General features: G+C 40.4%; 1 protein-coding gene and 1 long non-coding RNA gene across 2 annotated transcripts in view; one reads left to right on the forward strand and one right to left on the reverse strand.

Annotated features, from left to right (window-relative positions):
* LOC132108176 (high affinity cationic amino acid transporter 1-like) overlaps positions 1–22,497 on the reverse strand; it is a 207,795-nt gene that overhangs the window by 144,247 nt on the left and 41,051 nt on the right. The gene's annotated exons all lie outside the window — the stretch shown is intronic.
* LOC132108469 (uncharacterized) lies at positions 6,391–8,757 on the forward strand. Its single transcript, XR_009424455.1, has 4 exons — positions 6,391–6,507; positions 7,692–7,886; positions 8,094–8,173; positions 8,336–8,757. It is a non-coding gene; the product is annotated as an uncharacterized LOC132108469 (long non-coding RNA).

Below are 22,497 nucleotides of genomic sequence, written 5' to 3' on the forward strand. Positions count from 1 at the left end.
ACTGTCCTCTCTGGCTCCTCGTACGTTTACGAGGTGCATGGATGCAGCGCTCGCTCCTCTCAGACTCAGAGGCATGCGAGTGCTGGATTATTTGGACGACTGACTGGTTCTGGCCCGATCACGAGCGGAGCTCGTGGACCACAGGGCCGTTTTACTCGATCACCTCGAGAAGCTCGGCCTCAGTGTCAATTGGGCGAAGAGTTCGCTGAACCCCAGTCAGACGATTCTGTTTCTGGATATAGTTCTGAACTCGTGTTCCATGACGGCGCGGCTGTCACCACAGCGCGTGATGGGCATTCAGCGCGCAGCGAGTTCTTTCCGCTGCGGCGCGACCGTGTCGCTCAAACACTGTCAGAAGATGCTGGGCCTCATGGCCTCAGCATCTCCGGCTCTGCAGCTGGGCTGCAGTCCGGCTGTTGTGGGAGAGATTTGGCAGGGCGGAGGTGGACCTCTTCGCGTCCCACGAAAACGCTCACTGCCCTGCATTGTTTTCCAAGAACGAAAGCGCGCTGTCACGGGAATGGCCGTGCTGCCCGCTTTATGCTTTCCCTCCCGTCTCCCTCCTTCCGCAGGTGATAGAACGGGTGAGAGAAACGAGATGTTCAATACTGCTTGTAGCACCTCTTTGGAAGAACCAACCATGGTTCCCAGATTTGATGCAGCTAGCAGATGTCGCCCCGTGGCCAGTACCGTTGAGGAGGGACCTCCTCTCGCAGGCCAGGGGCTCGATTTGGCACCCTCAACCGGAGTCGTGGTCCCTCCATGTGTGGGCGCTCAACGGTTACCCGCTGATCTCGCAGTGGGAGTGCTGAATACCATCACTCAGGCTAGAGCTCCGTCGACACGACGTCTGTATGCCTCGAAGTGGTCGGTGTTCTCCAGCTGGTGCACAGCTCGAGGATATTCACCCCTTAGTTGTGAGGTGACGGAGGTTCTCTCCTTCCTACAGGAGCTGTTGGATAAGGGCAGAGCCCCATCCACGCTCAAAGTTTATGTGGCGGCCATCGCAGCGTTTTCTGAAACAGCACTCGGTCAGTCAATAGGAAGGAATGATTTGGTCATCCGGTTCCTCAGAGGAGCTAGGAGGCTGAATCCTCCCAGACCTCCGTCAGTCCCTATGTGGGACCTCGCGGCGGTTTTGGAGGCCATGAAGGGTTCCCCTTTTGAGCCTATCCAATCGGTTAGCCTTCAGCATCTGTCGTTCAAGACAGTATTCTTGTTGGCTCTCGCTTCGGTGAAGCGTGTGGGTGATTTGCACGCGCTCTCGGTGAACCAGTCGTGCTTGGAGTTTGGGCCTAATGTCTCAAGGGTCATACTCAAACCTAGGCACAGTTATGTGCCAAAATCCCTCAACACGCCGTTTCGGGCTCAGGTTATTGCCCTGTCTGCCCTGCCGGTGTCAGGAGAGGATAGAGACTCGAGTCTTCTTTGCCCTGTCAGGGTTTTAAGAGCTTATGTGTCTCGCTCTGCTGCCTTTCGGCAGACGGAGCAGCTGTTTGTCTCGTTCGGTGGACGTTCCAAGGGAATGGCTGTTTCGAGACAGACTCTATCCAGATGGATAGTTGACGCCATAGCGTTAGCTTACGCTTCCAGGGGCCTTCAGTGCCCGTTGGGCGTCAGAGCACACTCCACAAGAGGCGTCGCCTTCTCATGGGCGTGGTCTACTGGGATCTCCTTGCAGGATATATGTATGGCGGCAGGTTGTGCCTCGTCGTCTACATTTATCAGGTTCTATAACCTGGAGGTTCCCGCCTTGCAAGCAAGGCTGCTGTCGAATCAGGGCGCTGAGGGGAATTCTGAGTTCATGAGCGCTATGCGCTGCCGACTGTTATATGGGCAGTATTGCGTAAGACCCGCATTGCCACATTGGTCAGGCTTTGCCTCGGCTGTGTGATGTCATATTGCCGCATCTACGGATGCTGCTAGATATGGGACGGAGGGCTTTCCCCCTTTTCTGTCCTGGACTCTCTGTGAGTCCCTAAGGTGACTGTGCACTGTAAATCCTGGGCGTTGCTTCAGGTTTATTGGTGTGTGATCCCTGCGCGCACAGCGTTTTGCATTGGGTTCCCGTAGCGTCTTAGCTAAGACGCAGTATGAGAGAGCTCTCGTAAGAGAACGTACTCGGTTACTAAACGTAACCTCGGTTCTCTCTAGAAGAGCGAACGAGTACTGCGTTCTCTGCCGTGCGCACGATTCACTCTGGTTCGCTTCGGCGATGAAATAAATCAGGTGAGTCAGCCTTTTCGAGATCCTTTTATAGGTTGGGCCACACCTGTTTCGGCGGGAAGTGGCAAGAAGGGCGCGAAGCGCCCTTATTGGTCTGATGTTGCATCAGCCCGCGCTCCATAGGCTGTGCAGTTGCCGCAGAACAAGCCAATGAGCGAACAAGCCGTCTCGCCTATAGCTGTGTACTGCTGCAAATGCGCTTTACAAAAATACAAAATTAAGGATAATTTTTTGCTTCAGTATTTCGTGAAAAGAGACTTTTCCCCGTAGTGTCTTAGCTAAGACGCAGTACTCGTTCGCTCTTCTAGAGAGAACCGAGGTTACGTTTAGTAACCGAGTACGTTTTATGAACAAACTGTGAGCATAGAGAAGAGAGATCAGGTTGAGTGAATGCAGGTGGAATTACGTATTGCCTGCCGCTAGGAGGCGCTGCGGTTTGATCCTGTGGAGGAGAATTCTCGTGACGTCATGTGTAACGGAGTGTAGAGTTGCCGGAAGTGCTGAGGGCTCAAAGTTTGTCATGACAGAAGTTTTATTGATACTGAATATAGTTGAAGGAGACCCGTGGTTCAATTGTCCTCGGCTCTGGATTCTAGAAGATGTGCAATGAGAGCGCGGAGGAAGCGTGAGAGAAGCGGCCGCGACGGGAGCGATAATTCAGTTTTTGCGTCCACCACGCAAATGATGATGGTGAACTCGGCCCGCGGATCTCACTGATGGAGAGCAAGGAGGTCGGGAACGGCTCAGAATCCACCTGAGATGAGCCTGTGAGTGGACGTTCGTGGCCCAGAATGTGCGCAACCGAACGCGACCGCTCAGAAAGAAACTGTGATCGGAATGATGAGAGGTGATCGTTGAGTGTCGCCAGTGACATTGAATTGAACAGAGCGCCGTTCAGACCAGGCGACTATATCTGTCCTTCAAGAGAACGAGACTAGCAGTGAAGTGTGACGTGGCCCAGTATATATGGAGGTTCTTAGAAGTCAGGTGATTGTTTGAGGCGTGCCCCTGCCCTGAACTTTAGTTAATACCAATTAACTCCATTATAATGTAACTATGTAAGCAGTGTTTCCCTCAGAACTTTCAGAGACAATGATGGTTGGACCTCAGATAAGGGGAACGCAAAGAGGGTCCTGGGGTATGCACCCCTGGCCGGAAATTTGTACATGTTTAAGTCAAATGCATTCTGGTGCACTCTGAGAGCAACATTAAGAGGTTAAATTTATGCTACTATATTTATAGCATATATTTCACATATGCATAGCCTTCATGTCAACATATCTGTACTTCCTCCATTTAAATTGCATAGCCTAACGCAAATATTTTATAGCATATAGTGCTCTATAGCCTACCTATAGTAAGAGAGATACAGATGCTAAACACATTAATAATAATCATTTTAGGTTAAAGTCCAGTTATAGGTTCAAACATGACATGTATCATATTGACCTTAAAACAAAATAGTTTATTCTGAGTCCAAGGAGTAAAACTGTAAAGGAGGTTGTACTTAACTTACAGTGAAACTATCTAAATCAAAACATTCATTTGGCATTTGATTTAAAAAATAGTATAAACCAGGTGAGTTTGCAAGTTTACCTAGCATGATGGCTGGTTAGCTTTACTAGCGATTAGCAAGCAAATGATATAATAGACATTCATTCATGAATAAGAGTGCTATTTTTTGTTTAATCTTCAGTGATACTGAACGTACTCAGCCAGCTGTGTGTCATCTTCTTACCCAAACATTGGAGTGTCCATGCTCAACTAAACTAGCCATAAGGCAGAGGCGGCATCTATGCAGGTGAACCGAACAATGGTGTAATGATTAAGTTCGACTCCCAAGACAAGACGATGCTCACCCGACTGGCCAATAGGAACGTGGCCCCACACATGACACAATTCTCACAGTGAAAGCAAAATCCTGACACGAGAGCAAGAAATTGCATCGAGAGCAAAGAAAAGCATTTCGAGAGAAACACTTTTTTTTTAGAGAAAATGTTTTCACATTGATAGCAAAAAATATATATTTGAGTTTTTTTTTCAATGTATTTTGAGAGAGAGTTTTTTTTCCCTCAGAAATAATGTAAAAAAATTCAAATTTATATTTTTTTATGTTCTATGAGAAAAAAAATTTTTAGTCTCAAATATTATTCTTTTTTTGCTATTGGTATGAAAACTTTTTCTCTTAAATATTATTTTTTCTCTCATGAAATGCTTTTTTGCTTTCAGTGTGATAACTTTTTCTCTCAAACTTTTTTTTTTCTTTCTCTCAGATCTTTTATTTTCTCACATGTAATAAAGACACAAATCTAGCTCCATACATATGATTGCTAGTTTCCCTCTGATGGTCAGTATAAAAACAATTTACGTTGCTACTTAAAAAAACAGAGATATTAGACTGAACTAAAATGGAAAGTGGCAGTTACTCCTATTCCCATTCATACAGTAATACATTTGTAATTTAAATGAGTAATAAATGATTTAAAGAAACCCAATGCACACAACCGAAATTACAAATGCATTTTGATGAAATTTTAGTTATTTTAGAGATATTTCTCTTGGCAAGAGGACTGGGAAAAAGCTCATTATCTATGCAAACTTCCAACGATCCTACTGCTTTGAATAATTTCATGCTGTAATACACGTTTATAGCTATCTAAACCACACTCTGTCAGACAGTGTGTCGTCTTTATGATTATATAGAAAACAGAAGCTGAAAACCAAACTGCAAATTAGCTAATCAAGATCAAGGTTGTATGCAGTTAAAGCACTGTTAAACATGATGCTTTAGCAGTTGGCGCATGTCAAATTTTGAAAAGGATTATAGAGTAAAATTATTTTGTTTAAAGAACCTTATTTCTTTAATTTTGTCCTCCCCTTCAGAAACAACATGAGATAATTGAATCCCTAGAAGACAAAATAGCATATATGTAACAGCATTAATAAGAATCTTAATGAACAGCATATTGGAGCCAGGATGCATTTTCCAATGATATATAGTTTGTCATGTTTAGATTAGGATTTGATTGTAATATAGTGAAGTAAACTTCACTATAAAAAAAAAAAAAGTAAACTGCGTTCCACAGATGGGACAGGTGACAGGTGAGAACATTATTTCTTTAATTTTGAATTCCCCTTCAGAAGCTACATGAGACAATTGAATATTTCCCAGAAGACAAAATAACATATGTTAAATAAGTCTTAATAAACAGCATCTTGGAGTAAGGGTGCATTGCTGTAACTTTGTTTGTGTCAAGAATCGTAAACATTTTTAAAGGCCATTCATGGTTGCATTACTTCTGGAATCAAATACAAAGTTCTTAAAACTGAACTTTACGACAGCAGTGTGAAGATGTGCCGGTAATGTTATGCCGATGCAGAATTTTGATAATTCTATAACTGAAGATACACTGTTTATGCTTGTGGGATATATCTGTAAAATGGTTCCTTAAAATGTATCGTTGGAAAAGCCATGCATTAATCTGTCCTTGTGATAAAGATTATAATAATAACTGGCTTCCAGCTGAGCTGGGTGCGTTTCCTGTACAACACACAAAATGCTCAAATCAAAACTGCTGGACCATTCGCCACTTAAGTGCAATAAACTAACAATGTAAATATCAAACATTTCTTCTTAGCTGCTATTATTCTAATTATAAATAGGTGCAATCGGTTTACAAATTATAATAAAATAATGAAAATAGAAATAGATAGTAAATGAAATAATCATTCCTAGTAGCAAATAAAAATCTAAACAATTGAAACAGAAACAAGGTATTAAGCAAACACTTATAGCTGATTTATACTTGTGCGTTGGACCTACACTGTAGGCTTTGTGTCAGACCCATCAGTTTTCAATCATACTTCTGCATCGTTGTAACCTGACTAGATCAGACTTCGTACTTCCGCTCAATTTCAGTTCGCTTCTGTACTCAGTCTGAAATAGCAAACCATCTCCCAGTTTTCCTCCGGCTCCAAACCAGCTAGCCAATCAATGGACAGAGTGTGGGCTGAGAGCCGTGTCGTAGATGCTAAGCGCTGAATGGACTATTATGCACGGCCACTTCCTGGTTTAGATAAGTCAGCTCAGTCATTTCCGGTCAACTGTCCAAAATCAAGCGGCCTTGAAGATGTCTTTCTACACTCGCTGCCTTCAGGATTTACCTCAAGTCAACATCAATGATGTACACCGCCTTATTCAGGAAAACTCCAAGGCTTCGTCCAGTAAATGGGAAAAAGGATTTAAGATGTACATATCCAGTTATATTCATGACTGTGAAGGTAAGTTATCGATTATTAAGACTGCTGTTATGATGTTGTTTACGAGATAGGATCGCTAGCAAACATCCAAACAGTTAACGCGTTAACAGAGTTTTTAACGTTAGTTGTCAGCATTTAAATGTACAATTACATGTCTAGGTACTCTCCCGTGATTACCAGGCTCGACATATACACTAGTATGTTGTTATATAACATGAAACTTTAAAATACCACTTAGCTGCTGTCTGTAACTTTTTTTATTTTCAAAATTTACACAATTTATATGAGCGAGTACATCATGAATCAATTTTCTAAACCGTGTTTTTGTCTTATCCTGAATCGCTACGTTATACACCTATAATAGTGTTTATATTGGGACTATTTTAGACCAGTCGGCTTGTATCACTATGTATGGACTGGAGTACGTAACCACATCCCTGCGTGACTCACCATAGACATAAACATAGAGAAGTAGCTCCGGCTACAATGTTCTTCCGCAAGAAGCATGCATGTTTATTAACCGCTTGAAGTGCCAAAGGTTACAGATTTTCCCTTTTGATTGATGTTCTCTTATCTGTATGACCATAAATAACAGCAGGCAGTATAAGATGTTTCCACTGCTGAGGAAAAATCCAAGTGCATGTGTATTGATATTCCTAGTGTTGTAATTGTTTTGTTTCTCAGTTTCTGAGAGGTTTCTGTGAGGGCAAGATGCTTCAGGTCTATGAGGAAAAATGAGAGACCACACAACTTGAGTGTAGGGGAATGAGATCAGATTTAATGTAATAAGGTTTACAGTGTCTGCTCTCTAGGAATTAAATGAAAAAATAAAAATAAATAAATATATAAAAATTATGCAGATAATGATTGTAATAGACCACTGTTTGGAGTTTACAAAGGCATACAGCATAACTGTTACTGTCAGGACAATAGTTCACTGTACCACTATATCAACTGCACACTGTGTATTCTAACAAGTATTTACACAGTAATTTATTACAAATACAGCCTATTAAGATTCCCAGAGAGTAGAGTTAGTTAGCTTGCCAACATTTGACACTGTAGCCCAAGGAAGATTCAAACACTAGCTACAGTGCAAATCAACATAATTCAACTAATGATTATTTATTCCAGTAATTAGTGACTATGATTGCCTGAATCCTAAAACACAGAAAATATACAATTGATATCTTTTTCGCTTACAGGTTGTCCTCAAACACACTAAACCTGTTGAGCTGATGGCCTGTCAGTGCTCATGTGTGGCAGGGCTTGCTCTATGTAATCACATTGCAGCATTGCTCTTCCAAACAGCACATTACAGCCAACAGGGAGCGGCAGCTGTCCCCCCGACTCACAGCTGCACAGGGTCTGAGCAGCAATGACACAAACCCAGGACCCAGGTGATGCTGCTCAACACTATCACAATTAATTGTTAATTTACACATTATAATATAATCCTACATCTTTGTTAAGTTGTGTTCTTGTTCTCACATCAACTTCCAATAACACATATAGTGCAGAATTTTTCTTATGAAAATAGGTAAATCATTGAGCTAAAGTAAACTAAATACAGCACAAATAAGTTCTTATACAACATTCATTTACAGGGCTTTAAGCCTGGTCCAACAAATGAAATGGTGGTATTGTCAGCTAGGCCCAAGGAGAGAAGATTGGCAGAAGGCATCAGGTAAGGTGTAGAAATGGGAAGTTGTTTTACTACATGCATGTGTTGAAAATATGTATTAAAATGTAAAATACTTTTTTTCAGACTGGTTTATGATCAATGTAATCGACACATTACATGAACCTTTAATTAACACTGGTGCATGTCTTTTATGTATGTTTTCAGGAGCAACCTGTATAAAGCTGCCTGTAACCTGACCTGTTGCCTTCCAGACATGTCAGTTCTACGGGTGAAGGATATTTACGAAGGCATGTCGAAAGAAACTGCTTCTTTAATAGCCACCATGGGGATTTCAGGGGATGTGCCTTTAGTTGACAGCGCTTTTGGAAAAGTCCAAGAAGGGAGTTTACTGTCCTATCAACTTCCAGCATGGAGCCCACCAAAGACCTTTCCACATAGCACTGCACCACCACGACCATACTTACCCCTGGATGGCTACTGTCTAGGTCCCTCAGAGTGCTGTTTTGTGTTGACTCACCATCAGCAGATGCACATGACTTCTCTAGCAACAACAGAAGTCATGGCACACGAAATAGAGATGGGCACAAGACAACAAAGCACAATGAGGGAATGGCATTTATTGAGAAAGCCACGTTTAACCTCCTCTAGATTTAGGTAACTGTAAACTATACTGTGACATTCAGCACATTTTGTTTTCTCATTTAAATACTCATTTATTGTCATCTAATATAAATACTGAAGTTATTTTTTATTTTATGTGTATCAATTTATTTCTAGAGAAGTTTGCCATGTGAGAGGGCAGACCTCAGCGGCGAGTCTAGCGGTGAGAAATTTGAGGTCAGGCAGATAGTCTGATAGTCTGCAGAAATGAAGAGGGGCCTTCAGATGGAGTCCAAAGCTATTGAGGAATACTGCTGCATTCAGGAGGTAAATCACTACCCTTGTGGTTTTATCATCCACGCCAATGCACCTTGGCTTGGCTCATCACCAGATGGGTTGGTGTACGACCCTAAAGCTGATCCTGTGTTTGGACTGGTAGAAGTGAAGTACCCAAATTTGAGAAGCTATGTGGACTGTGCCTACCTTAGGGTCTCTGGTGGAGTGCTACAGCTCAAACAGTCTCACACTTACTACTGGCAGGTGCAGGGCCAACTATTCATTTCCGGGATGAAGTGGTGTGATTTTGTTGTGTTTACTGAAGACGACATGTTCATACAAAGAATATACAGAGATGAGGGAGTCATTAAAACAATGAAGCAAAAGGTTGATTACTTTTACTTTTATCTTCCAACACTTTTGGCTTGAAATGTTTCAATCCATTCAGTTTCCATCAATTTGTACATATTTTTTGGCCCATGTTTTATTTTGAACTGTTTCCACAAATGTACAGGATCTGTTGTTAACTGATTAAATTACGTATTTTCATAAACTTGTTATTTGTTTGTGTGTTCTGAATTTATACTTCATTAGTTAACAAATAATGAAAACTTAAATACAATTAACAAAGAGTACAAAACGTAGAAATAATGTAAAAACAACAAAAGTAATTATAATATAGTTAATCAGATTTTTAGTGAATAGATTTTAAGTTTAAACTATGAGATGAATGATATATACAGAGAAGAAATCTAGAGGCATGTTTAAGATAGATTTACAAGGATTAAGAGAGGATAAAAACAAGAGGCACCTTTACTTAGCCCAAGCTTTTACAAGTGGCCCACTCTGATAATTTAACAGTTGGCATGCAACTGCATAAAGCTGATTTATGCTACCAAACATGTTTAAGGGGATGACCGTATCAAATAATTCCTTCAGTCTACGAATTAGGCGCTCAATGTGCACTCTGAGATGTGCAATAGATTGGGTCTCCCTGACCTCGTGCTTTGGCATCTGAGGTCTCCCAGCGAGGAATGCAGGCCTGTACACCTTACAGGGCACACAGTCATCCACAAGGAAGCCTCTGTCGACCATAATTGCCATATCTGGCCTAAGCAGAGTAAGAATACCTTACTCTGCAAAGATCTGTTTGTCACTTACTGAGCCGGCAAAAAGGGAGGAAACAAAGGTTACAGCGCCATGGGGGGCCATGCCAATCATTCCCTTCAGGGTACAGTGAGACTTATAGTTTGAATATACCTCACTCTGAAGTAAAGGGGAGGAGGGTGTTTGAGACTGGAGCTCTGTGCTGTCCAGAATTGTGGTGGTGTCTGGGTAGTCTTCAAACTCTGATGGCCAGTGTTCCTTAATTTTGTCTTGAGTCATCCAAATGCATTGTGAACCAAGAACAGAGAACAGAAAATTGCTCCAGGTCAAAATGATTCTGCTTACAGTAGACCGATGTACCCCATACCGCTCAGCTAGGTCCCTCTGCTTCAGACCAAGGGCAAGGTAGTTCAGGAAGAGGAACAGTTCATCTATTGCCTGTAAGGATTGACAGATCACAACACAATTACATGTATTTGTAATTGTCAAAACTAGTAGGTGTACAGTACAGTTACAACAACAGATATCTGATGGTGTGGAATTTATTTCCATTCATTCTACATTCAATTCTAAAAATACTAGTGTTGGTCATAATGTGAACATCCTGGCTTCAGAAAGTGAAAGTCCAACCATGTATTGAACAAGTATATGATAGGATGCATAAATTCTGTAGCCGGAGAGTTTAGTCATAATAGCACAGACAACAGACTAATCATGGAAGCACTTTGCTTTTCAGATTCAACATTTGCATTTCCTGTTCTGGTTACCCGAACCATGAATCTCAGTGATGGTTCAATAACCTGCCAAAACCGCATCAGATGATCATAAGATGAAAACCTGTAAATAGTGAAAATGTCAAAGCATTGACATTTCTTGCATTTAGCACCATACATATTATTACATTTATACACACCAGGTCAGAGGTGAACCTGAAGTAGGAAGTGACTTGCACTGGTCTATTTATATTTAATCTTCAATGTTTGTGGTTTGGACAACCTAGTGCAAAAAAAAAAACTAAACCAAAATGTTTTTAAAATAATTTATTTCATACTAAGTATACTACAAATCGATATTTACTGACATAATGCTTGAAGCTTAGGATATAAATATTACAGTTAAACTTAATTTGGAGTACTTCTTTAATGCACGATGCACATTAAGCCTAAAAAGTGTTTTAATATTAAATAATATTTTATTTTAAATATAATTAGTAAAGATAGTATGATCACTGTATAATAGTCTTTAAATGCAAGATATTTAAAGTGTTCTTAAAGTATAATGCGTTTTTATTCAATTAAATATGTCTACATACCTTGTGTAGAAACGGATGTCACTGTCAGAACCTGTAAATCGCTGCAGCCCAATGGTGAGATATAATAAAATTGTCTCTTCTTATATTTATTATCCATTTATTTCGCTGTTGTACGTCTGAAGGGAAAGTATGAAAACTTATGACTGAATTGAATTTCGCTGAGGATGAACACTGAGGGACACAACAGTGCTCAGCTGATGTTCCCTCACAGCGCTGAAATTTAAATACCTTTTTAATTTCCGTTAACCCAAGTTATTACTTTATTTTCACGTAGATATTGAATAAATAATAAATTAAATAAATAAGTTCTAGTTCAAACTTTATCTATAAACCACTAGAGTTCAAGGAGTTGGATTTAAAGGTGCCGCCTACTAACCTAAAAGTACCACAACATCAAATGACGTTCCACCGGATGTTCACGGGCTGACTTATCTTTATGCAGAAGTTCCAAAGAACGCTCCGTGCATATAGTGAATTTAAGATCGTAGTTTAGGTTAGGGAAATCGAAAACGACAGCGGACACGGTATGTTATTTGCAGAGTATTTGTTTCACATTTTGAATGGAGGTGATGTTGTAGCCCTACTTGCCACTACCTACTTTTTATTTATATGCTGTTACCAATCATCAGCAAGAAACTGGAGAGGCCAAAGTCCGGAAAGGTGTTAATTGTGATTGTGTCCCCCTTGGTTGCTCTCATGAATGGATCAGGTTAAAGAGGCAGCGAAACTTGCTCGATGGTTTTGTTTTTGCAGCATTTCTGTGTTTACAACAGAAGTTTGAGGCAGCTGAGCCGGCGCATAACATAACCAAACGTTGTGATTGGCTTACGGGTAACCAATGATTTGAACTTCAGACAAGAGCCCCTCCACGAGAAAGTAACCGCTTGTCAATTATGCCCTTCCAGACTCTGTCTACGAAGCAAAGCGAAGTACAGAGTTTGATATTACCAGACTAGCAACATTGTCCATATCGACATGCAATTTCACATGCAGGGAGGGGTTCTAGCAGACCAGTCACAGCATTTGTGGTCCGTGTAGAATTGACAAGCTGTTAGATTTTTGGAGAGGTGCATGTCAGGCTAATACGGTGTAGATTCGACGAAGAAGTATAAATTGTACTTTACATGCTACTCCTCTAGGGGCACTCCATCCCAGACCTTTGCCATTGTTTTCTGGGCTCCATTTCCCATGACACCCCCTGCCTAGGTAATGATCACCGTCACCTCTTTCCTGTCAGGAGGACTATTAAAGCTGTACTCTACCACACACACTTTGCAAAGTCTTGTTTACCTGTTAGTGGACATTTCTGAGCGTTTATCCTTGTTTTCATGTTTACCTTGCCTGTCCTTGTCTTGTCTGGTTTTATTTCTACCTCAGACTGTTTCCTTGTTTTATGATTGTTTGCTGCCTGCCCTGACCTTTGCCTGTTTTTGCATTGTTCTTTGTCTCGCTTTGGATATTGTTGTTTGCTGGTGTTGGACCCTAACTGTTTTGACCATGATCTGTTTTAATAAAGCTCACATTTGAATCTCCATTGTCATGCCCAGTCTGTTACAGAACTTTTATAGATGCTATGATACTGTGATTCTCAGATACTGTGATTTCCTTCTCACATCACTCACTTCACCATTAACTATTAAACTGAATAGTTTATATTCCTTTTTAGTCGGTCACTCTTGACGTCACTTCAGTGACTGACGAATTGGGATATCGCTATGATAAACTGTAAACTAAATGAGCCAATTCACATTGGCATGCAGTTATTGCATCCAGCTGCCGCTGATCACAGCAAGAATATAAGAAGGCAGCAGGTGCAATGCATACCAGCTTTTCGCTTCAGAGCCGAGTGACAGTTTCATTCTGCTCAACTGTGTCTGCTGTGAACTACGAGTTCTCGGAAAGCTTCCTGTGTTGGCACTTCAGCGAGGGGTTGTTCCTGTGTCGAGTGGATTTCAAACTTCAGGGCTACACTACCCCCTGTCGTGTTGCAAACAACCATCTCCTCTGTGCGCCTAGCACTAAAAGAGCATTTCTTAAAGAGCAATTTCCTCTAAAAGAGCTCCACGGTGCATCTTTATAAAGACGATGGATCGTCCTTATAAGGATGCCGTTTCACCCGTGCGTTTCTGGGTGCGGTCGTTACCTGGCATGATCTGGGGCTTGTTCTGGCGGAGAGACAAGGACCACTTCCGGCAGTAACGTGGGCGGTTTGAGGGTCACAGTGGGGGCAAACCCAGCAGGGAACCAACCCTCTGGGGACCATAGCTCCTCTTGCTCCTCTTTTCCAGTGGAGCGACCCACGGAACGTGCTGGGCCCTCTTAAAAGAGCATATCTTCCTCCCCCTGACCAGATGTCGATCTCAGCATCAGAGGCAGAGCTGTCGGATGAAGAATCGGCCCTGCTACTGCCCTCTGGGATGATGGCAAAGCCTGAATCAGATCCGGAGATGGCAGCTATGCTTTCCCGGATGATAGGACTTGAATGGAAACCTCCATCGAATCCCAAGCCCTTTATGCTGGATGATTGGTTTCTTGGTGTGGCCCCGCCCCAGTGCCTTTCTTCTCTGAAGTGCATGATGAGCTCACCAAGTCGTGGATAGCACCCTTTACTGCAAAAATCGGTCCGGTGGGCTCATCATCCCTCACCACCCTCAATGGCGGTGCAGCGATCCCACCAGTGGAGCGGACGGTAGTGATCCAATTGTGTCCTAAGTCTGCCTCCTCCTGGCGTGGAGACCCGGTACTTCCTTCCCGGCCTGTAAGCATTTGTCTGGTATAACTGTCAGTGCCTATGCAGCTTTCAGGGAAGCTGCTTCCGCCTTAGATGCTATGGCGTTTCTGCAGGTGCATCAGCCCAAGGCACTGAAGGACCTGCATGAGGGAGGTCACGATCCAGAAGTTCTAAAAGAACTTCAAACTGCCACTGATCTTGTGCTTCGAGCGACAAAGGTCACAGCGAGTCCTCTTGGTTGTGCAATGTCCATGCTTGTGGTCCAGGAGTGCCATTTCTGGCTGTGTCTGGCAGACATGAGGGACACCGACAAGGTGTGGTTTCTTAACCCTCTGGAGCCGTTTCATGTGTATACGGGTGATGAGGCATTTTCTCCTGATAACCCCGAAAAGAACTTAAATTACACTTTCAGTTTTGATCGTTTTTCATTTTTTAGAAGTAGTAATTTCAAGATTTCTGTACTATATAGCCTATATTTCTTTTTAAACCCACGACTAAAAGATTAAGACAGTACCTGACCCAAAATATCACCCAAAGTTTCTAAAGCTTTTTTCTTCGCTATTTCAGAATCTGGAAAAATTACTGGGGCTAACTTGTTACTGCAGTCGGTATAGCGATATGAAAGTGTGTGATGTACGGCGTGATAAATGCTCGTCACTTCTGCTGCCGAAACTTTGTCAGCCTGTGGGTCATTTGGTTTATTGAAAAACGATTGCACTGATTTGCATTTTTCTTGATGATGTGCTTTTTTTCTGTGGTACTCACATGCACCATGTCGCTTCACGTCGTATTCTCCACCATGTCCCACAGAAAAACAGTTTTTGCATAAAATGCAAAAAGCTCTCTCTGCTTCACTATCCACAAGAGTATGTTGTGGTCCATTCGCTATTAGAAGTGCATCTTCTCTTTTTCGTGGCCACACTGGTCATGGGTGCTTAACCTGACCAAACAGCGCGCGCTCTCCTATTTGAGATTGTTGACAATGTTGAGGAGGCGTTCGTGCACCAGTCAACAGTTTGATTGATGTATGACTCTGCCTATCGACTAATGCTTTTATTGCTCTCCTCTGAACTATTGGACATAAGTTAACAGTACGCCTATGGACGTATCTGTGACAAGGATTACATCAGGATTTGAGTTTTGGATTTCGTCAGAAAAAACAATGAAGCGATTTATTCTGCAGAGATCATAAATATGAGTATGTCTCTTTTTATTCATTGATATACTTGTATTAGGTTTCACATAATGTGTACTAGTTAGACTTTTTCCAAACTATAATTCCTGACTAAATGTATAATCAAGTGAAATATTATGAAGTTTCAATAACAATATACACTGTATTATTCAAAAGCTTGATGTAAATAATATAAATTTAACAAATAGATGTAAATGTAGCAATAATAATAATAATAATTATAATAATAATAACAATATATATATATATATATATATATATATATATATATATATATATATATATATATTTTCCTGTTGTGTAGAAAATCAGTGTGGGACTGGAGCAATGATGCTAAAAATTCAGCTTTGAAAGTGAATATTAAATTATTTTGTGGGTTAATTAAATATATTCTAAATAAACTACAAACATAAAAATATAAACATTTATTTTGTCCTCACATTCTTTCTTGTAACTCTTCCCTCTCAGTCACACACCTGACTAAACGTTTCATTATGCAGCTCATTATGCATTCTCCTTTGTCTTCTCAGGTGTAAATCACTATAAATAACTGATAGTTGACGTCTACTCACATATGACTTTTACTAACAAAAAGTGTCTTAGAAAATTTTAATCAATATATTGTTATTGTGAGTGAATAAACAAGATGATTTTCACATCATTTACAAAGAAAATTTCTAGGCTACAAGCTCCAGTTCTCAAAAGTCCCAGAAACCAATGTTCTGTTAGTGTTTTATGGCCTTATTCAAGTGATTTACAAATTTTTAGTTTTTCACTAACCATGCATAAACATTGTTTTTCTCAAAAACACAATCATGTACATACATGATGTTTATGTTGCTACATAAGACTTACTTTAAAACTTTACTTTATAATGGAAAGTGGCGGTTACTCCTATTTCCATTCATACAGTAAAAAGTAATTTGAAATTTAAATGAGTAATAATTTAAAGAAAGACAATGCACACAAACTGAAATTAAACCAGCATTTTGATGAATTTTAGTTACTTTAGAGATGTTTCTCCTGGCAAGAGGACTGGGAAAAAGCTCATTATCTATGCAAACTTCCAATGATCTTGCTGCTTTGAATAATTTCATGCTGTAATATACATTTTGTAGCTATCTAAACCACACTCTGTCAAACAGTGTGTCGTCTTTATGATTATATAGAAAACAGAAGCTGAAACCAAATTTCAAATTAGCTAATCAAGATCAAGGTTGTATGCAGTTAAACCTTACAGTTAAACATGATGCTTTAGCAGTTGGCGCATGTCAAATTTGGAAAAGAATTATAGAGTAAAATTATTTTGTTTAAAGAACCTTATTTCTTTAATTATTTCTTTAATACTCCCTTTCAGAAGCTACATGAGATAATTGAATATCCCCCAGAAGACAAAATACCTTATATGTTTTATATATTTTTATATAATAATTAACTTTTTACATATTTGTTAAACCTGTCATTATGTTCTGACAGTAGAATATGAGACATAATCTGTGAAAAAATCTCCTCTGGTTCCTCCCAGTGGTCCTATTGCCATTTGCAGAAATACACCACTCCCGGTAAGAAACAACCAATCAGAGCTGTGGTCCGTAACTGATTTTGTGTTCAAAATTTACAAAATGTATATAATTTGTGACAGTGATGCACGGGTCAATGTATAAACAACCCGACCGACATGTACAACTAACCCACCCGCAACTCGGACTGCAAAAAAGAAAAAGAAAATATTGTACCCGACCCGCATTTTTTAGAAGTAGTAATTTCAAGACTTCTGTAATATATAGCCTATATTTCTTTTTAAACCCACCGACTAAAAGATTAAGACACTACCTGACCCAAAATATCACCCAAAGTTTCTAAAGCTTTTTTCTTCGCTATTTCAGAATCTGGAAAAATTACTGGGGCTAACTTGTTACTGCAGTCGGTATAGCGATATGAAAGTGTGTGATGTACGGCATGATAAATGCTCGTCACTTCTGCTGCCGAAACTTTGTCAGCCTGTGGGTCATTTGGTTTATTGAAAAACGATTGCACTGATTTGCATGTTTCTTGATGATGTGCTTTTTTTTCTGTGGTACTCACATGCACCATGTTGCTTCACGTCGTATTCTCCACCATGTCCCACAGAAAAACAGTTCTTGCATAAAATGCAAAAAGCTCTCTCTGCTTCACCATCTACAAGAGTATGTCGTGGTCCATTCGCTATTAGAAGTGCATCTTCTCCTTTTTGTGGCCACACTGGTCATGGTTGCTTAACCTGACCGAACAGAGCGCGCTCTCCAATTTGAGATTGTTGACAATGTTGAGGCGTTCATGCACCAGTCAACAGTTTGATTGATGTATGACTCTGCCTATCGACTAATGCTTTTATTGCTCTCTTCTGAACTATTGGACATAAGTTAACAGTACGCCTACGGACGTATCCGTGTATTTATTAGGCAGGGTCGAATGAAAAAGCGGGACAGATGCTCAATTTGTGTGAGGTGGGACAAAAGGTAAAATTGCTGTACAGTACAACGTAAAGCGGGAATTGTGTCAAAATTGTGTCTAGTACTATATAAATTACAAAGATTTAATAAGCATCTTTATTTCAAATGATCCCGACCGACCACGACCCGAATATCATCAAAAGTATTTTTGGGTGACTCTTAACCGCGGGTAACCTTGGGTGACCCATGGCTCATTTTGGATTAACCTGTGCATCACTGATAAGCGAGTACTCCATGAATCCATTTTCCAAACCGTGTTTTTAACCTGTCCTGAATCACTAGGGTACACCTAAAATAAGTGTTTATATTCTGACTATTTTAGATTGCTTCGGGTAGGTACTGCAGCATAGTAACCCATTACCTTTGTGATTCTTCATAGACATAAATAGAGAGAAGAAGCTCCGGCTACAATGTTCTTCACAAGACACAGTAAGCTCTGTTTATTAACCGCTAGAGCGTCAAAAGTTACCGACTGCAGCTTTAATGAACTGCATCTTGGAGCCAGGGTGCATTTTCCAATGATATATAGTTTGTCATGGTTAGATTATTCAATTTAATTCAATTCAATTCAAGTTTATTTGTATAGCGCTTTTTACAATACAAATCGTTACAAAGCAACTTTACAGAAAATTATGTTTCTACAATATTTAGTAGTAGCAAGTAGTTTGTGCACGTTTGACAGGATTTTAGAAAAAAATAAAAAAATAATAATAATACAAGACGTAGCCAGCTATCAATATTATTAATTAATAGTTATTATATGATGCTGTCACACATGTGGCAATAATTGTTAGTTCTGTTTGTTGATTCAAGGTTAGGATCATCTGGGGTCATCTGAGGGTCAGCATCATCTCTTCTCAGGTGTTCTGGATCCAGACTGGAGCTTGTGTAAATCCTAGTTACCACGGGATGTAAATCACGTGGCAAAACATAGAAACAAAATAGAGACATCATTAGCATAGCTGCTGATCCAACAAAGTAAAATTAGTTTAACCCAAGCTAAAGAATAAAAATGCACATTTTATCAGATGCAACTACACTCACAATTTAAAAGATACATTATTTGTATGCTTGGCGAAAGAGATGTGTTTTTAATCTAGATTTAAACAGAGAGAGTGTGTCTGAACCCCGAACATTATCAGGAAGGCTATTCCAGAGTTTGGGAGCCAAATGTGAGAAAGCTCTACCTCCTTTAGTGGACTTTGCTATCCTAGGAACTACCAAAAATCCAGCGTTTTGTGACCTTAGGGTGCGTGATGGGTTGTAGCGTGGTAGAAGGCTAGTTAGGTACGCAGGAGCTAAACCATTTAGGGCCTTATAGGGAAGTAATGATAATTTGTAACTGATACAGAACTTAATAGGTAGCCAGTGCAGAGACTGTAAAATTGGGGTAATATGATCATATTTTCTTGACCTTGTAAGGACTCTAGCTGCTGCATTTTGGACTACCTGTAGCTTGTTTATTGACGAAGCAGGACAACCACCTAGAAGTGCATTACAATAGTCCAGTCTAGAGGTCATGAATGCATGAACTAGCTTTTCTGCATCAGAAACAGATAACATGTTTCGTAGCTTGGCAATATTTCTAAGATGGAAGAATGCAGTTTTTGTAACATTGGAAATATGATTTTCAAAAGACAAATTGCTGTCTAATATAACACCCAGATTTCTGACTGTAGAGGAAGTAACAGTACATCCGTCTAGCTGCAGATTGTAATCTACAAGATTCTGTGTGGTGTTTTTTGGTCCAATAATTAATATCTCTGTCTTATCCGAATTTAATTGGAGAAAATTATTTGTCATCCAATCTTTTACATTTTCAACACACTCTGTTAGCTTAGATAATTGGGAAGTTTCATCTGGTCTCGTTGAGATATATAGCTGAGTATCATCAGCATAACAGTGGAAGCTAATTCCGTATTTTCTAATAATATTACCAAGGGGCAACATGTATATTGAAAATAGAAAGGGACCTAGGATGGATCCTTGTGGCACTCCATATATTACTGATGATAAATGAGATGACACCCCATTTAAGTAAACAAAATGGTAGCGATCGGACAGGTAGGATCTAAACCATCTTAGAGCTTGCCCTTGAATACCTGTATAGTTTTGTAATCGATCTATGAGTATGTCATGATCTATGGTGTCGAACACAGCACTAAGATCAAGTAAGACTAGAAATGAGATGCAGCCTTGATCTGACGCAAGGAGCAGGTCATTTGTAATTTTAACAAGTGCAGTTTCTGTGCTATGGTGGGGCCTAAAACCCGACTGAAATTCTTCATACAGATCATTTTTATGCAGGAAGGTGCTCAATTGAGCAGACACAACTTTTTTTTAAATTTTAGACATAAATGGAAGATTTGAAATAGGTCTATAATTTGCCAGTACACTAGGATCTAGTTTTGGTTTCTTAATAAGAGGCTTGATAACCGCCAGCTTGAATGGTTTTGGGACGTGACCTAAAGATAACGACGAGTTAATGATATTGAGAAGCGGTTCTTTGGCTACAGGTAACAGCTCTTTTAGTAATTTAGTGGGTAAAGGATCTAATAAACATGTTGTTGGTTTAGATACAGTGATAAGTTTATTTAGCTCTTCCTGTCCTATATTTGTAAAGCACTGCAGTTTATCTCTCGTCGGCTTTCAGGATCGCAGGTATCTGCGCAGAAACATCGAGAACATGAGCACCAGGCAAACAATGAGTGTGCACTTTACCTTCGGCTAACGTAGCACTTACGTGTCGGACGATGGAGTCTCCGATGATCACAGCGTTGCGTCCTGTCTCGCGGAGGGAAGCGAAGCGGTTCCGGATGGAGATGTCGAAGGCAGGAGGGGGAGAAGTCTTCGGCCGGGACCCGGCTCGCGTCCTCCACTGTGGATGCACCCAGGGTCCGTGGTGTCCCGGCGTCGTAGTGAAGGACATCTGGGAAGATCGCGTCCTGGGTGCACCGGGCCTGTGCAGAGAAAAACACGGAGTAGACGTGGTGGGACTGTTAGCAGCATGCTGTATACTTACCCCGGACTTGTGAGCATCAGCCCGGGATGATTCTAGCACGGCTCTCCGCTCTCTCAGCTGGGCCTGCCTTTCCTCCAGGTCGCGAATCTGCTTCCCCACGGCCTCGAGCTCGAGCTGCACTGAGTGGAGACATTCATCCGCCATTAAAGCAAGTAACAGTGAGTACAGCAGTGGTAATGTGTGTGAATAGAGTATTAGCAATGTAAGCGCAGTTAGCAGCAACCACGCTTGCTGATTCTAACGGGCTAAAAGCTAATAGCGGACCCGGGAGATCAAAATAAAACTAGTGATAGCGAGGCGCTCTGATTGTTTTTGTTATAGAATACAATAGAGGATATATTCACACGTTATATAAACGGAAACGATGATGTATAAAATAGAAAATGAAATGAAATGAAATATAGTGACGGATGAAATGAAAAGAATATAGTGACGGAGCTCAAACGCAGTACAGCCGCCAACAACAAACAGGAAGTGACGTCCTTAGATTAGGATTTGATTGTAATAGTGAAGTAAACTTAGGCGTTCCACAGATGGGACAGGTGACAGTTGAGAACCTTATTTATTTAATTTTGAATTCCCCTTCAGAAGCTACATGAGGTAATTGAATATTTCCCAGAAGACAAAATAACATATGTTAAGTAAGTCTTAATAAACAGCATTAATAAAAATATTAATAAACATAATCTTGGAGTAAGGGTGCATTGCTGTAACTTTGTTTGTGTCAAGAATCGTAAACATTTTTAAAGGCCATTCATGGTTGCATTACTTCTGGAATCAAATACAAAGTTCTTAAAACTGAACTTTACGACAGCAGTGTGAAGATGTGCCGGTAATGTTATGCCGATGCAGAATTTTGATAATTCTATAACTGAAGATACACTGTTTATGCTTGTGATATATATCTGTAAAATGGTTCCTTAGTATTTATGGTTGGAAAAGCCATGCATTAATCTGTCCTTGTGTTAAAAAAATAAAATAAAATAATAATAATTGGCTTCCAGCTGAGCTGGGTGCGTTTCCCGTACAACACGCGAAATGCTCAAATCAAAACTGCAGGACCGTTCGCCACTTAAGTGCAATAAACTAGCAATGTAGATATCAAACGTTTCTTCTTAGCCGCTATTATTCTAATTATAAATAGGTGCAATCAGTTTACAAATTATAATAAAATAATGAAAATAGAAATAGACAGTAAATTAAATAATCATTCCTAGTAGCAAATAAAAATCTAAACAATTGAAACAAAAACAAGGTATTAAGCAAACACTTATAGCTGATTTATACTTCTGCGTTGGACCTACACTGTAGGTTTTGTGTCAGACCCGTCAGTTTTTAATTATACTTCTGCATCGTTGTAGCCTGACTAGGTCAGACTTCTTACTTCCGCTCAATTTCAGTTCGCTTCTGTACTCAGTCTGAGATAGCCAACCATCTCCCAGTTTTCCTCCGGCTCCAAACCAGCTAGCCAATCAATGGACAGAGGGCGGGCTGAGAGCCGTGTCGTAGATGCTAAGCGCTGAATTTAAGATCGTAGTTTAGGTTAGGGAAATCGAAAACGACATGGAGACACGGTATGTTATTTGCAGACTATTTGTTTCACATTTTGAATGGAGGTGATGTTGTGGCCC

This window comes from Carassius carassius, chromosome 28 (assembly GCF_963082965.1).
Source record: "Carassius carassius chromosome 28, fCarCar2.1, whole genome shotgun sequence".
In the NCBI taxonomy this organism is placed as follows: Eukaryota; Metazoa; Chordata; class Actinopteri; order Cypriniformes; family Cyprinidae; genus Carassius; species Carassius carassius.